This window comes from Leucopleurus acutus (assembly GCF_964270905.1).
Source record: "Leucopleurus acutus genome assembly, chromosome: 7".
Lineage (NCBI taxonomy): Eukaryota > Metazoa > Chordata > Mammalia > Artiodactyla > Delphinidae > Leucopleurus > Leucopleurus acutus.
The window spans coordinates 3669314-3685546 of NC_139150.1; positions in this window are offsets into that span (position 1 = coordinate 3669314).

Here is a 16233-nt window from a genome sequence, read left to right on the forward strand (position 1 = left end):
CTCAGTTCACCGAAGTGAGGCAGCTGGGCCCTTCCCCCACTCCACCCCACCCCTCAGGGTAAGAGGGGGCGGGTCCACCCCGGGGCTGGGGGGGCACCCCAGATTGTCCCCGCTTTCTGGGTTGGGGTCCAGAACCGGCTTACTTGGGGAAGGCACAGGGCCTCTTCTCTGGTACCACCTGAGAGTCCAGGTGTGCCCACCTGACTCTTTGGAGCTGCGGTGGAGAGGGGGTGACCCTGGACGGTGGAGAGGAAAGTCCCCTTGGCCAGTGAGTGACCCTGAGCCCCAAAACTTACCCACCTCCCAGCCCCTCCACTCTTGGAACTCCACCGTGACCACAGGCCTTTGTCGCAAGAGGCCCTTTCCCAGTAACTGTCCAGCTCAGAAATGGGAGGGTGAGAACGTGGGGGGGAGGTGAGGAGGACAGTATTGAAGCCCTTGGGTCTGCCACCATCTGAAATGAATCTGTTCCAACGAGATTCTTGCTGCTACCCACCCCCATCTGTCTGGGCTGTGGCCCATCTCCATCACCATCTGTAAGGGAGGCCCTGCCCCTGGTCATGTGGGAGGTGAGGCTGTCTAGAGGTCAAAGGGGAGAGAGAAGTCTGGGGCGATTTGCGGCCTCCAGACAGGTAGATGCCTTCGCTCCTCCCTGCCTTGCTTGCCTCACCTGTGGACTCCCTGGATGTCAAGGTGTGTGAAATGTCCCTGTAGCACCTGGCACGGGCACAGGCAAGCCCTCTGCAGGTGGCAGGAAATGCCTTTAACCCTTCAAGGAAGGCAGGTGGCCGTGCGGCCCACCAGCTGTGTGGACAAGCAGTGTTGCACCCTTGGAGAGCTAGGGGCAGGGCGCCAAGTTGAATCCCCACGTATTTCCAGCTGGGGAAACTGGGGCCCAGAGAAGCTGAGAAGATTGTCCAGGCCGTACGGTGAGCTTTCCCTGCGTAGCCTTCTTCCCTGAAGCCAGCGTTCCAGGCCCCTGACCAACCCCCCACACCGCTGCCCCCATAGGGACTGGAAGGTTGCCCTTTGACCTTCTAGTTGCTCGGGGTTGAAGTTGAAGGGCGAGGCAGTCCACCTGACCTGAGGCCCTGGGTGGCCAGGGAGGTGGCAGCTGCGGACTTTGGGGGCAGGGAGCTTGTAGGTGGGCAGTGCCGCGTCCGCGTCACGGCAGACGGCTGCAACGACTGCCATTCTCCAGGATCTCAAAAACAGTTTCTTTCACAGCCACTTGGGACCAGGAAATCCCAGCACAGAGTACGGGCCTCCTTCCTCTCTTGCCAGCCCTGCCGGGAGCAGGCATGGGGTGTCCCTGAGGAAGCGTGCTCACTGAGTCTGGGGACGTGGGGTGGCCATCGCCTGGCAGTATGAGGTACAGGCGAGGCTCCTGGGGTTGGGTGTCCCAACTTGCACATGGACATGCGAATGTCTTGGGAGCATCCCCCTGCCTTTGGGTGAATATGTGCACGTCTGAGTGAATTTGTGACCACGTTTGTCATCACGTGCCAGTAGTGGGCACGGCAGTCCGGCAGTGGCTGAGCGAGCACACGTGTGAAAGGACATGTGCAGACTCACGACTGGTGCCTGGGGGAGGGAGAGCCTGGATCACGAGAGCACAGGCGTGTGTGCACATGCGTGCATGCAGGCATCTTGCCTTTTCAGAGCACCAGGCCCAAGCCTTGACCATGAGGAGGCCGGACCCCTCAACCTCTCATCTTTAAATGGGTTGAGAAGTGTGCCCAGCTCACAGGGCTCTAAAGTGCTTAGCACACGCCTGGCACGCGTGGGCACGCTCTTGCGGTCGCGTGGAGACCTATACAGCTCTTGGAGGGTCCCCAGGCAGAGGAGGCCAGCTGGTGCCTTGGCGCCCCTGTCCCTTGTCCCAGGTATGAGCAGGTGAAGGCCCTGGAGTCTCGCCTTCTGTGGGAGGAACCAAGGAAGGAGCAAAGTCCAGGGCTTGGCAGAAGGACAGTGGACGGTGGGAGGGTGGGACAAAGGCCGTGAAACCGTCAGTCAGCCCCAGGGCATCCTCTCGCCCTCCCACCCCCCACCGTCCTGCTGGAGAAGAACTGTGAGAAAGAAGGCAGTGGGCACCAGCCCCACCATCTCCCGCAGCCAGCTGGATCCCCAGGTCCTTTTCAGAGGCCAGGACAGCTCAGGAGGTCCCCCTCTGAAAGGGCAGCCCCGCTTCCCAGGCCCTGGGCCCCCGCAGGCGGGTGGGTGGCAGCGCCGGGTACGCAGTGTCCCTGGCACGGCAGGCAGCCTCCTCACCACAAGAGCCCGTTTGTCCTGCCTCCCCTGGCCCTGAAGCCCTGACTGACCAGGCCCCGCTGGGCACAGGGGCCTGACTGTGGGCTCAGCTCCCTCCCCACCCCAGCCTCAGTAGGCCTGGCTGGGCTTCGGGAAGGGGCTTTCCAGGCCGGGCCTAACCACGCCAGAGCGAGCTCTGCTTACCCGACGAGCAGAGACCCGTTCCCGAAGAATTGTTACTGAGCTGGGGACTCACGAAGGAGAAAAAAAACCCGGGTTGAACCAGAGCTGAATCGACTGCCCACCTCCCTCGACCGACATCCCCAGGCAGGCTGGCTTCTGGGAGCCTCCAGGCTCCTGTTTTCCAGAAAACCTGGCTTCCCCATTGCTCCTGCCTGGGCATGCCCCCCACCTGTGCTCCCAGCCCCACTCTCTGGAAAGCGTTTTAATGGCAGATTGGCAGACTGGGCCTCGCCCTTCCTCTTTGCCATTCCTCAGGCTCCTCTCTAGCCTCACCACCTCCTCCAGGAAGCTTTCCTGGTCATCTTCCCAGATGGAGCTCATTGGCCCCGAACCCTGAATATTTTCGAGTCCAGGAACTTAGAAGACGGAGGGACCACCTGGACCACAGAGTATTTGTTGAGAGCCCACGGTGTGCCAGGAAATGTTCCAGGGGTCGATACGTCAGGGAACAGTGTCCCTGCTATCAAGGAGCTTAGACCCGTTCCAATAAGAGAGGGAAGAACTGAAAAGATGCTTAGAACACAGTGACCTTTGCACTCCTGTGATGGTGTGCGTGTGCACGTGTGAGTGACACAGTCATCCATCTGCCCATCGGCAGTGTGAGAACCCACCACGGGCCGGCCCTCATTCCACGTACTTGGGTATGCGGGCAAACGGGGCAGATTGAGCTTATAGCCCAATTGAGTGGTGAGACACGAACCAATCCCACAGTGGGTGATTGTGTTTTTTGTTGTTGTTGTTTTTGTTTTTGCGGTACGCGGGCCTCACTGCTGTGGCCGCTCCCGTTGCGGAGCACAGGCTCCGGACGCGCAGGCTCAGCGGCCATGGCTCACGGGCCCAGCCGCTCCGCGGCATGTGGGATCCTCCCAGACTGGGGCACGAACCCGCGTCCCCTGCTTCGGCAGGCGGACTCTCAACCACTGCGCCACCAGGGAAGCCCTGGATGATTGTTTTATTAAATTTTATTAGTGGTACTTTCTCAGCTCGTCCACCTTATTTAAAGTTGCAGCTCTCCAATCCCATTACTCTATTCTATTTTTTTCTTCTCTAGCATGCTTGCCTTCAAACAAGTATTTTACTTATTATACTGCAGGACCAGAAGCTGATCTTTATCTGTTTCATTCCCTGGTATATTCCCAGTACTTGAGTAGGGCCTGGCATCTAGTACCTGCTCAGTTAATCAGTGGTGGTCTGAGTGTGGTGCTGTAGTTGGGCCCCCGGGGCCACTCTGGTCTGCAGATGGTGCAGGCTGAAAACCCCGTTACCAGTCCCTCAGGGATGCAAGATAAACTGAAATTGCTTAGAGATTTTTACGGCAATTGGATGTTGCCGCGACATTTCAATTGCATTTTACGACAGTGTCAGTCAGTCCCGATTTGGGGATTAAAAAGGAAAACCACTGATTCTTCCCCACAGAGTGTCCTAGGCTACTTGAGGATAAGGTTTTTTGAACCTGTGGCCTATGCCAGGCCCCATCCTAAGTGCTTCCATCCGATATTGCATTTAACCCATGCGAGGTTTTGGAAGCAGAGGTCATCCCCATGTGTGGCTTCGGACCAGGCTCAGCGCGGGGTGGGGAGAAAGTCACTTGCCAGCTCCCCCAGCCAGTGAGTGGCAGGCTCTGGGTTTGAGCCCAGACTCCGTCTACCTGGAGCCCCAGCTCGTGGCTGCCACTCTAATCCATGGAGTTGGATGTTGAGCTCTTTGCCGAGCTGGACGCGGGTGCAGGCCCGAAGGGGCGGGGAACTGTCCTCGGCTGCCACGGGAGGGGGCCGCTGGCACCCTTGGCCCGGCTAGATCCTGCTGGCGCAAAGCCATGGGGAGCAGCTGGGGCAGGGCCCGGATTCTCAGATCCTCGGCAAACTGTGTGACTCAGCGCGCTGGTAAAAGGGGCCGACGGGTGGACAGCCCGAGCAGGGGAGCCCTGTGGCCAGTGAATCAGTAGTCAGAGCAGCTGGCCGCTGGGTTACTGTCCTGCCTGGGGCGGGGCCAAGCCTCAGCTCTCAAAACAAGCACAGCCCCTCTGTCTTTCTGCCTCCCAGCTCCCCTGGCAGATGCTCCCTGTGGCTCTGCCGTTCCCAGGGGTCCCCACGTCTCCCCAGCCTGGAAGAGGGGACAAAGCCTCCCGGTTCGGGCGTGTGGCCTTCCACAAGTCACTCTGAGGCTCAGGCCCCCGATGGCCTTCGTGTAAAGAGGGACCCTCTGCCCATGGAAGGGCACCTCGAGGATAGACTCTCCCTCGGCTCTTATGAAAAGCTGGGAGCAGCTTGGGAACAACAGCCCCAAAGCCAGACTGCTGTGTGGCTTTGGGTGAGTTCAGTGCCGTCTCTGAGCTCTGTCCCCAAGCTCACCTGCAAAACTGCCTCACACATTGTGACGATTAAATGATATCCACACTGGCGTATCAGTGAACAGCAGAAATACTAGGGAGGTCGTTGACTCCGGTTTAGGCATGGAGTTGGGGGTGGGGGAGGTGAACAGGGAAATGGATGTCAGAATCTCAAGCTGGGCCTCATACAGCGGACAGACCACCCACCCTGCTGACGGGGACCCAGCAGCCCCAAACCTGCCCGTGCCGCCAGGAACAAATCCACTTTAACCCAGTGCACAGTGGAGGAAAGCAAGCTGCCCTGGGGACCGGACAGGCCCAGGCATATACCTGGGGTTGGCACTGGCCATCTGTGCAGCCGCGGGCAAGTTGTTTGCCCTCTCTGGGCCTCGGTTTTCTGTTTTACAGCAGAGGTAGTCGCCGTGGCTTCATCTGTTTCACAAATGCTGGGTGGAGAGGTGTTTTGTCTCATCAGTAGCCGCCTCTGCCTGCAAGGCTTCTATTTGCCTTAGGTGAACCCCCCGGACCTAAGGCCCTCTCCCAGCTGGTGGGGCTGGGCCACTGATGCGCACGGCTGTGGCATCACCCCTACCTAGCAGAGCCAGGCTGGTGGTGACTGTGTTGAGAGACCTGATGATGGGCCTCAGGTTCCCAGAAATGAGAGGGAGGAGAACCCGGCTGTCCCCACCCCCAGCAGGACCCCAAGTCAGGTCAGGAGGCTGCAGGAAACAGGAACGAAAGCTTGGCCCCAGGCCTCTCCCGCCTGCTTCCTGGACAGGATGTTGTGCTGAGTAAACAGCTTGAATTGGAGTCACCACTCTGGCTCTGAGTCACAGCTCCTAGCGACAGCCACGCGGTGTTTATAAACAGTGTGCTTCCCACCCACCAGGGCCTGCCCCCACTCCCCGCCCCCGGAGTCTGATGAGGGTGAGAGGACCCCACATGCCGGAGGCAGCAGGCTCCCCTGGAATCCCTCCCCTGCCCAAAGGACTTGATTCGGGGCGCACGTCTGTGCATACACGTGTGTCCACGAGTGGGGTTTTGCTATGTCTGGGCTCGTGTGTGGCTGACGAGGTGCCTTACCCCGGGGCTACCTGCATCGTGGGCAGAGTGCCATTTTCAGGTCACGTGACCTTGGTGTCCTGGGACAAGCGTGGAAGCCGAGGTAGCATCTCAGGGCTGGTGTGCATGTTCCCCGAGGCCACGCCCACCCAGAGCTCCGTGCACAGTGTAGGGGCACAGGAATGGAGGTGGAGAAGTGGCGGGGGTGGGGGGGGTTTGCAGGTGGAGCGCCCCTAACTGGTCCCAGCCTCAGAGCCCTGGCTCTCCGTGGCTGGTCTCCGTTCCAGGCCGTGACAGTGATGGTGTGGGCCATGTGGTGACACAAGGCCGGCAAGGAACAAAGGCGCCTCTGCTCTGCCCTACACGGGTGGGAGGAGGGGTGGATGGGCCCCGCCTCTCCCCCCCTCGCCCCTCCTCCTCAGGGCTCCTGCCTTTCTTGCCTGCAGCTGGTCCTGTCCTACCTCCTGGCTGTGACTCAGGCCCTCGGCCTTCCCAGAGCTCAGGGCCCACTGCTCGGGTCCAGCCCTGCCCGGGCCTGGCCTGGCTCACAAAGGAATGGCCCAAATGTCTCTGAGGCCAGGCTGACCTGTGCGGGGGCCTAGGGTCATTGGAGAAGAGCCCAGGGAGCCTTGTCTGGTGTTCAGGAGCTCCGGGAGGGAGACGTGCCACCCGGCACGGATCCTGGTACCCGGGAAGCCCTCAATAAATGCCTGTCAAATCAAAGGCATTAACACACAGACACACCTAACTGGGCAGCCTGGCTCCCTATTGGCTCCTGTGACCCCACCCCTGCTTCTTCTAAAGGCCTCTTGAAGCTCTCCGCCACCCCCAGGAATGTCCTCACGGTTGGAAAGGCTTTCCCATCCCGTCGCCCACCCGCTCATCCCTGCCACAGCGCTGGGCCCAGGGACCAGGAGGCCATGGCTCGGGGAAGGCCCTCCCCCATTTCATCCAATGCCCCCAAGGCTAGGGAGAGCTCGCTGGTCCACTTCCAGGGCAGCCAAACCGCATCGAGGGGTGCCCGAGGTCACATGGCCAGTCAGCTGGCAACACAGGGGGAGAGAGGCCAAGGGTGGGGTCTGCCCAGGCCCCACAGGGCTGTCTCCCTCCTCGGAACTCTACCGCCCCCTGCCTCACCCATGTCCTGCTGGAGCCTGCACGGGGCTTCTCCCCAACAAGATTGAGCACCTGGGGGAGCCCTGCCATGCCAGCCTGTCCTCGAGAAAGTGGACCAGAGTGTGTCTGCCAGCCCTCTTGGCCTGCCCTCTGCCGGACCAGGGTGACAACAAACATTTCCAAGTTATCCGCTGGGATCCGGTTGCAGGGCTGCATGCTGAGCACCCAACAGACCTCACAGCCATCCGGAGCTTGCTCTTGGAGGTGGAGCCAGGCCACAGTACCCCTGGTGCAGGGGCAACTCCGCCAGCATTCACTGAGTGTACGTTACACGCCAGGCCCATGTCCATGGGACACGATCAGAGTGCAGGTCCCCCCAGTTCCAGCCACGAACCAGGCCTGTGCTGAGTTCTTGTTGAATCCTGCAGCATCCTTGTGCCCATTTTACAGATGAGGATACTGAGGCCACTAAGTCGCTGGCCCAGAGGCCCAGAGCTGCTAATAGAGAGCCCAGTCTCCCAAACCCACCAGTTTCCCAAAGGTCCAGATTGAGAGCCACCACGCACAGAAGGGCTAAGGTGGCTGGGGAGAAGAAGCAGGGGGTGCCTGAGTGGAGGTGAGCATGGGGTGAGTCAGGGCCGAGTGAGTGGGAGGGGGCTGGGGGCAGGGAGGACTTTGGATTCTTCTGTGGGCTGGACAGAAGCCTTTGGAGGGATTTTAGTGCCGGGGAAACATGCTGCGCTCTGGGTGCAGACATGCGGCGGGCACCTGCAGGCAGGAAGGCGGCTGCCTCAAGGTCTACCTGGAACCCCCTCCCACTCAGCCCCCCAGCCTCCACATGCCCACCCACAGCCCCGAGAGAAGCCCCACCCTAGGGGCTCCTGTGTCCCGGGAATCCTTTCTTCCATGAAAGAAATTCTCCTGCCCCAGAGGTGGGGGGCGAGGATTCGAATTTGAAAACCTCTGTACACCGCCCCCCGCTCCTATAATGGATCAGGAAACTGAGGCTCAGAGAGAAGAGGAACCTGCGAGTCCCAAAGGGAGGCAGTACCAGGCGGGGGCAGGAACCAGGTCTCGGGTCCGCGGCTCTGAGCTGCCTGCTCTCGGGTCGCCTGCGCCCCGCAAAGCCACCGGAAGAGGATGTGAAACACTTGCTGAGAGAGGCAGAGCAAGTGCTGGCGGGGCTTGGCGTCAGGGCGGCATGCTGGGCCCCGGCCACCCCGCCAGGGCCCCGGGACCTGATGTGCCTGTGGGCTGGCTCCGGACCCCCTGTCCGCCCCCTTCTCCTCTCGGCCTCCGCGATCCTGCGTGCCCAGCCGGCTGCCCACCAGCGTCCGAGGAGGGTAAGGAAGCAGCCCTTGGCCTCTGGGTCATCCTGGCATCTCCGGGTCTGGGCATCTGGGCTGTGGATGCTGACGAAGGGAGGGTATGTGGGCTCTGCAGAGGTGCACACAGACAGGACCCGGATTCTCCCTGTGATATCTTGGGCAAGTCCTTGCTTCCCGGGGCCTCAGTTTTTCCATTTGTCAGATGTGTGGGTTGGGCTCATCCCATGGCATACAATGTCTGGTTTGCAGCAAAATGAGAAAAATGGAGACAAGGTCGTGAGTTTTCCTTAAAGCCAAATGTATTCATTTAACAATTATCCATTTTTCTGATCGTATGCCCTGCTTGTTACTTTTGGTGGGGTCTTTTCTGAAACGATGGTAATGGTGATAGTGGTAATGATAGTGATGGCATTTTTTTTTTTTTTTTTTACTGCCCTACTTGGCAAAATAAACGGTTGCCAACCCTAGTTGGTCCCCGCAGTTTAAAATTAAATCCCATGTCTGGGTGGCAGGGGTGGAGGAGCTCCGAGGGCTGAGTGGCGGGGAAGGCTTCTGGAATTAGATGGTGGCTTAGAGAAAGCGGGGTCTCCTGCGCACCCTCCACAGGGCCTGGCAGGGCTCATACCTGCCTGGGGGCCCCACTGGCCAAGCTGCTTTGACCTCCGTGACATGTACTCGCCACCTTTTCTGACTCTGGGTGGTGATTTCCCCCCAGGCAGGGGGAATGGGGACAGGGCTCCAGGGTGCTGGGGGACACAGCTGGGCCCACCCTAAGACAGCAGGTCTGAGCTACAGCTACTGGCCCGGCTCAGGACACAGCCCGGTCCACCCACCCTTGGCTGGCTCTCAGCCTGGTAAGAGTGGGAATTCCTGGCCCTGTTTATCACGGGAACAGGTATGACAGCCACGCGGGTGACACCAGGCCTAGGCACTCGGGCGCCCGACTCCACTGGGGCCGGCAGATGGGCAGACAGACTGGCAGAGGCCCTCTCTGGGAGCCCACCCCCGGCCTGGCTCCCACCCCGTGATGGCCCAGGAAGCCAGGCCTGCCGAGCCCAGAGGCAGGAAGGGTTGGGTGTTCCTCGCCTGTGTCTCTGGGGTGACCACCAGACGGAGGGCCGTCGCCCGCCGTGCTGCTCTCCAAAGCCCCACACCTTGGCCGAAGACACCTCTGCCGGCACCGGCCACCGAGGTGAGTTTCCCGGGCAATCGGTGCCTCTGCTGAGAGACTGGCTAGGCCGCGGCCAGGGCCCTTGACGTCCTCCCCTCCCGTCAGAACTGGTGGAAGAAGTTTGGCTGGAAGCTGCCCGGGGAGGCTCCATCTCCCATTCTGGGTGTGAAAGAGGCGGCGGGGGGGTGGTGGTGGTGGCGGTTACCCTGGTACCCGTGTCTGCCCACCTGGCCGGCCTGTCTACCTGCTCCCTGCCCAGGCGGGTTAGGGTGGCTGCGGCTTGTCCTAGCGGCTCCGCGAGTTCATACGATGCGTCTCAGATTACAAAGGGCTCTTGTGCACGGTTTCATCCTCTTTCCTGAGAGCCGAGTGGTGGTGGTATTACTACTACTATTATTATTGTTATTATCCCCTCTTACTGATGGAGAAACTGAGGCTAGGAAGGTGCATAGCAGGGACTTGAACACAAACCTAGGCTCTACGTTTTAAGAGTTTCCCAAACCTACATGCCTGCTCCTTGGTCGTGTGTGCCCAGCGCTCCGCCGGCGTGGTCCCTGCGAGGGACGGGACCCCTCCCTTTCTGACCTGCCCCTCCGTGATTCTCGTGTGACAGGCTCAGTTTCCACGTGTTTGTGTCCCTTCTGTTTCTCTTCCTCTCTCCTCCCCTGCACTCCCACCTCGGGCTCGTCACACGTTGGATTGGTGGCCTTTGGGGACGTCAGGGACCCCTCAGGGTGCTGGGCCCTGAGCGCTCTGGGAGTGGAGGACAGTCATCAGAGTGGCTCCTGGTCTCACTCCGTGGCCCTGGATCACACGTGTGCCCCTCCGAGTGTCCCCCTTAGCGTCCCAAGAGTTAGAGTCAGGGCCACGCACACCCACCTCCAGGGGAGGAAGGGAGGCCGCACAGCGAGCTCACAGCTCATCTGGAATGCCGGGCATCCTCGTCCTGAGCCACTTCCACGGCTCCGGGCATTGATTCATCTTGTTCTGGTCACCCTGGGACTGCAACGCCCTGTGAGGTCAGAGATTTGGGGCGATGACGATGTCAAACCCCTCCACCCAGGATGGTCTCCTAGATGTTTGGAAGCTTCACTTCCCACCTCCTGACCATTTCTGAGCTTGGCCTCCAGCCTGTGAGGCCGAAGAGGAGGAGGCGGTCCCTGGAAGTTCCCAGGGACCAGCGGCAGAGGAGGTGGGGCTAAGCTGGGCCCACTCGCTGTGCCAACAGTTCCCACGCTCAGCCCAGGTGCATCACCTCCTGCCAAGGTGTGTGCTCACCCGCCCACAGAGGGCTACCCCAGGACTCAGGCTGCCAGGAATGGTGACATCAGGTCAGGGGAATGACCGAGGAGCCTGGCCAGGCCACACCCCTTCCATGACCTCCCCAGGCTCTAAATATAGACCAGAAAAGACAGACAGACCTGGTGACCTCCACCTGCCCAGTGCGAGGTGAAAGGTTTTCCACAAAGGCCTGGTCCGAGTCCGGGTACCTGTTCCTCATTGGGCCACCAGCTCCCTCCATCACCTTGGCTGAGCCCAGGCTGGAGGAGGTGATGACCAAGGCCCTTGTCATCTGGACATTTCCTTGAATGAGTTCTCGCTCTGAGCCACCGTGTGCCTGCCGGGCTTCCCCAGAGTTGCACCCTGGGCCCCAACCCCATTTTCTGGGACCCTGTGCTGGGCAAAGTGATGGGTGGGAAGTGGGAAGCATGGGCTAGGCAGAGAAGGGCTGGCTCGAGGCTCTGAGGACCGCAGCTGTTCTGTGTGAGCCTCACTGGGCGTGGTGAGAGAGGACCCCAGAGATGCAAGCTGGGGTGCACCAAGCAGTTGGTCTTTTGTCTGAGGGCGAGGGGCTGGGGGGCTTTGAAGGGTCAAGACCCCTCCGGTTGCTGTGCATCAGGGGGACCAATGATCAGACGACAGCGGGTAGGAAAAGGGGCCCCAGAGGTTTGGCCTGAGACACCTTTCCCTTAAACCGGAGGTGGCTACTCAGGGGCCTCTGAGCCAGGAAGTGATGGGAAGCCCAGTGGGGTCTGGGGCAAACCCACAAGCAGATGGCCCGGCTGGAGAGGACAGCTGCCTGTCAGCTCCCGCCCGGCCTCCTGTTGCGTGGGAACACAGACCCGGTGCGGCTGGGTTGTCCAAAGTGACAGGAGCAGCCAGAAATGTGGATTTTTCTATGAAATCACCTGACCTTTTACTGTTGGCTCAAAAATGGAAAAGCACTTTGCAAGCCAACCAAAACACACGTGGGCTAGATTTGGCCCGGTTCTCTTCCCAGCTGTCAGCTAGAGACCTGTCTTTTGAGCTTCCCGTGCGAGGAGCGTCCTGCCTACAGGAACGGTCTGTATGGCGATATCGTCCAGGGCTCCTTGTGACGCCCAGGGAAGGACAGATCCACTCTCCGGGGAAAGGCTGTACAGTGCTTTGTACTCGCTCTCCCTCCCAGCAGACTCTCCAAGGGCCCAGGTTAGCATAGACTCGATTTCAGGCTTGCCTGAGGTCCCTGGGTTTGCCTCCAGCCCCATCTGAGCTGCATGATTCAGTTTCCCAGCTGCCCACTGCCTTGGGCCCCTTGTGTTGTAAGGATGCTCTGAGTGCCCCTTGGGTGTGGAGCGAGGAGCCTGGGAAATGGTGAAGGTGGGGGCGTGGTCACTGCGCTGGCCCCGGGTCCGGAGGTTGCTCCCCTCCCTCCAGGGCTACTGGGAGCCTCAGCAGCATTAGGGGACAAGTCTCAAACTGTGTTCTTTTTCTTTTCTAACTTCTATTACGGAAAAGACACAAAAGTGGAGAAAATGGCATAAAGGCACGCAGCGCTCGTGATCACCAAGTGCGGGGCCGCTCGTGCTGCGTCTTCTTCTCTTACCGGCCCCATGTCCTGCCCACCTTCCCCACAGCAAACGATATTGACACAAATCCCAGGCACATCATTCCATCCATCTATCTATCTATCTATCTATATATATATATATTTTTTGCAATACGCGGGCCTCTCACTGTTGTGGCCTCTCCCATTGCGGAGCACAGGCTCAGGACGTGCAAGCCCAGTGGCCATGGCTCACGGGCCCAGCCGCTCTGCGGCATTTGGGATCCTCCCGGACCGGGACACGAACCCGTGTCCCCTGCATCGGCAGGTGGACTCTCAACCACTGCGCCACCAGAGAAGCCCCATCCATCAATATTTAATACGTTACTCTAATAGTAACCAAAATCCTGTGAGCACACCCGAAAAATGATGTCTATCATCTGGCTATCATCAGATATCCAGTAGTGTTCAAATAATCCCAATTGTTCCTCAGGGTTTTCTTTCTTTTTTTTTTTAAAAAAAAAAAAAACAGTTGCCCTGTTCAAATCAGAATCCAGAATCCGCACGTTGCATTTGGTCGTATGTCCCACCTTTATTTTATTTATTTTTTAAAATATTTATTTATTTATTTTGGCCGCGCCGGGTCTTAGTCGTGACACGCGGGCTTCTTAGTTGCGGCGTGCATGCAGGGTCTCGTTCCTCGACCAGGGATCGAACCCGGGCCCCCTGCATTGGGAGCTCGGAGTCTTACCCACTGGACCACCAGGGAAGTCCCTGTCCCACCTTTATTTTAATCTGCAGTTTCCCCTTTGTGTTTTCCCCTGAAATGTATTTGTTGAAACTGGGTGGTTTGTCCTGTGAAGATTCCCAGAGTCTGGAATTTGTGGGGTGCATCCTTATATGTGTTTAACATGTTCTGTGCCCTGTCATTCCCCCAAAAGGTTGTTCCGTGCAGAGGCCTGGTTGGATTCAGGTTAGGTTTTTGGCAAGGGCATTTCGTGGGTGGCTCTGTGTTCGTCCATCAGGTGGCACCTACGTCCTGGCCCCCTCTCTTTTGCCCTTGGGAAGAGATCTACCCCACAGCTTTGGAGGAGGATCGTGAGGGGACGTGCTTGAGGGCCGGGGAGGGGGGCCTCCGTGAACTGCAGTCCCTGGTGAGGAGCTTTACCTGTGCTGTCTTCCCTTTGCTAACCAGGAGAAAACTGTGCCTTGGAGATCGGGTGACTCTTCGGGGGCCGAGGGCTGAGGGGTGGGTGGCATTGGCAGGGAGGGAGGGTCACACAGTAAGAAAGGGGTGGAGCTGGACTTTAAACCCAGGTATTTCAGTGCCAGAACCTGGCTTCTGTGCTACCCTGCCCCTCTGGGAACTAAGGGTGTGTGCGTATGTGTGCGCGCATGTTCACGCAGCTGGAGCAGCAAACAAGCTTGCCAGGACCCAGGAGGGGAGCCCCAAAGTGGGGGGAACAAGGCGGGGAGGGGGACAGGCACCAACCAGACAGACACCAACCAGAGGGAACCGCCCCCATCGCCCCCTCCATGCAAATGATGTCCAGGTAGTCGGATGGGAGGCAGCCAGGCCGACTGTGTTGGTGTGTTGCGTCCTGATGGAACTCCCCAGTCCTCACCTCCCCAGCCTGCTTGGGCCCCCCTAACCCCGGCCCCCTTGACCTTCAAGGTCAGAGAGGTAGTGACCTTGGTGCACTCAGGAGTCACTTGGCCTCCATGGGCCCCTTTCCCCAGCTGTAAAACGGGCACGAGCTTGCTTCCCAGGCCCCTCCCTGGGAGAAAGAGATAAAGGGAGCAGAGAAAAGAGATAAAGTGAGTACAGGCAGGTGCTGGGCTCTCCAGGCACTGAGAGCTTGGCCCCAGGAGAAGGAGTGTGGGAAGAGAAGCTTCTAGCCCAAGGCCGTGTCCAGCGTCCAGGTCACCCCTGTCTTGGTCTTTGAAGACCTCATTCCTCTAAATATGTCCCACCCACCTCACCCTCCCCTGGGGCTTCCTCAACAGCCTCCTAGGGGTCTCCACCCCCAGCCAAATCTACCCATCTTGCTTTAAAAACGAAAACAACAAACAGAACCCAGCGTTTCTTATTATGTGTGTGTGATTACTAAAATATTTTAGAAAAATTAGCAAATTCTGAGAAGTAAAAAGAAAACAGTGTATAGCACTGCCCAGAAATAGCCACCATTCCTTCTGCAAAGTAGGTCCCTCTAGTCATATGCACGCGTGGAATGTCAGCTTCTAAAAGCACGCTCTGCATCGTGGTTTTCTGACTTTACAGTTATAGCCGAGCATCTCCCTGTATCACTGTCCTACTGTGGTAGGTAATGGCACACGGTGTCCTGACAGTAAGGCTGCATAGGGTGTTTGAGTTGATTCCTTTGGTAGAGTTGTAATTGAGGCTTCCATAAACATCGTTGTACAGAAATCCATGCCCACATCTCTGAATGCTTCCTTAGGGTTAATTCCCAAGAGTAGGATTGTCAAATCAAAGCCATGAGCGTTTTTGTTTTTTTTTTCCAAATTTATTTTACTGAAGCAGAGTTGACTTATGTTGTGTTAATTTCTGATGTACGGCAAAGTGACTCAGTTATGCATATACACATTCTTTTTCATGGCATGAGCGTTTTTAATGCCTTTAATAGAAATCACCAAGTTGTTTTCCGTGCGTCTTTGTCAAGGCCTCGCCTTGTGCCTGATGGAGAACCATCCGGCAGGTGCTCAAGCTGCCCACATGGGCACGCAAGTGGGTGGGAGCTGCTGGGCCCCCACTGTCCATGGGTGTCTGAGGCCTGGCACACAGTGGGTGCACGAGATATGCTTATGGAATGAGTAGTCTGGACCTGCCCTCTCATTTTACAGCTGGGAAACTGAGGCCCAGTGGTATGGAACCAGTTCTGGGGAGGTTGGTGGCATTGCCGGGGCTGCTGACAGCAACTGCAGGCCTCTGTGAGGGCTGAGGGCTGAGGCCCGGGGTGGGCCTGGGCAGTGTGCTGGTGTGCAGGAGGGTCCCATTCATTCATCTGTCTACTTGCCTCCTCCCTGGCTTCTAGAAAGCGCAGCTGAGGCTCCCTAGCCCTGCTTCCTCCCCAGCCCTCAGCATCCTTACATCCACCCTGAAGGCTGCCCTGAGACCTTGAGAACTCAAGCCACCAGTGAGTGGCCCCAGGTGACCAGACCAGTGGCAGGTGCCCAGCTGGCATTTGTCTCTCGTGATCCCTCCTCACTCTTGAGTGCTGGCCCCACCTGGTGATGCCTGGTCTGGGTTCTCCCCCTTTCCCCCAACTGCCCCTCCTCTGCTGCCTCCCTTCTGCCTGTACCTCCTCAGGGTGGCCTTAGGGCTGAGACAGTGCAGGCAGAGGCCCCTCCCCCCCGCACCAAATACACACTCCAACCCTCATGACTTCCAAATGCACGTGTGCACTGAGGACCCGGTTCCAGGACGTGGGAGCACACAGCGAGGCACAGGCATCGGCAGAGTGAGTGCTATATATGTCAGCTACCCACTGTGATCCTCTCGGGTGACGAAACTGAGGCTCAGAGAGGTTAAGCAACTTGTCCGAGGCCACAGAGCTAGGGAGGGGCTTAACTGGAATTTATGGGAGGTGGAGACCCACTGCTTGGCCACACGTCGACACTTACACGAGTCACACAGCTACACAACCGGTGCGCTGCAGCCGCGCACGCACCCACACAAAGGGCCTAACCGTGGAACCCGCAGCCCCACGACACACGCCGCACGAGCACTCCCTAAGACACAAGCCGCCATCACTCCAGCGGGCGTGCGCGCGCGCAGGCGTACACACTCCCCGCCGGCGTCTCTGGCCATCCCCTCTCCGGGCCCCGCCCCTCCACGCCGCAGGCCCCGCCTCCCGGTCCCCGCCCCTGGCCAGCCGGCCCCGCCCCCGGCCTGACCTCAGCGGGGCCG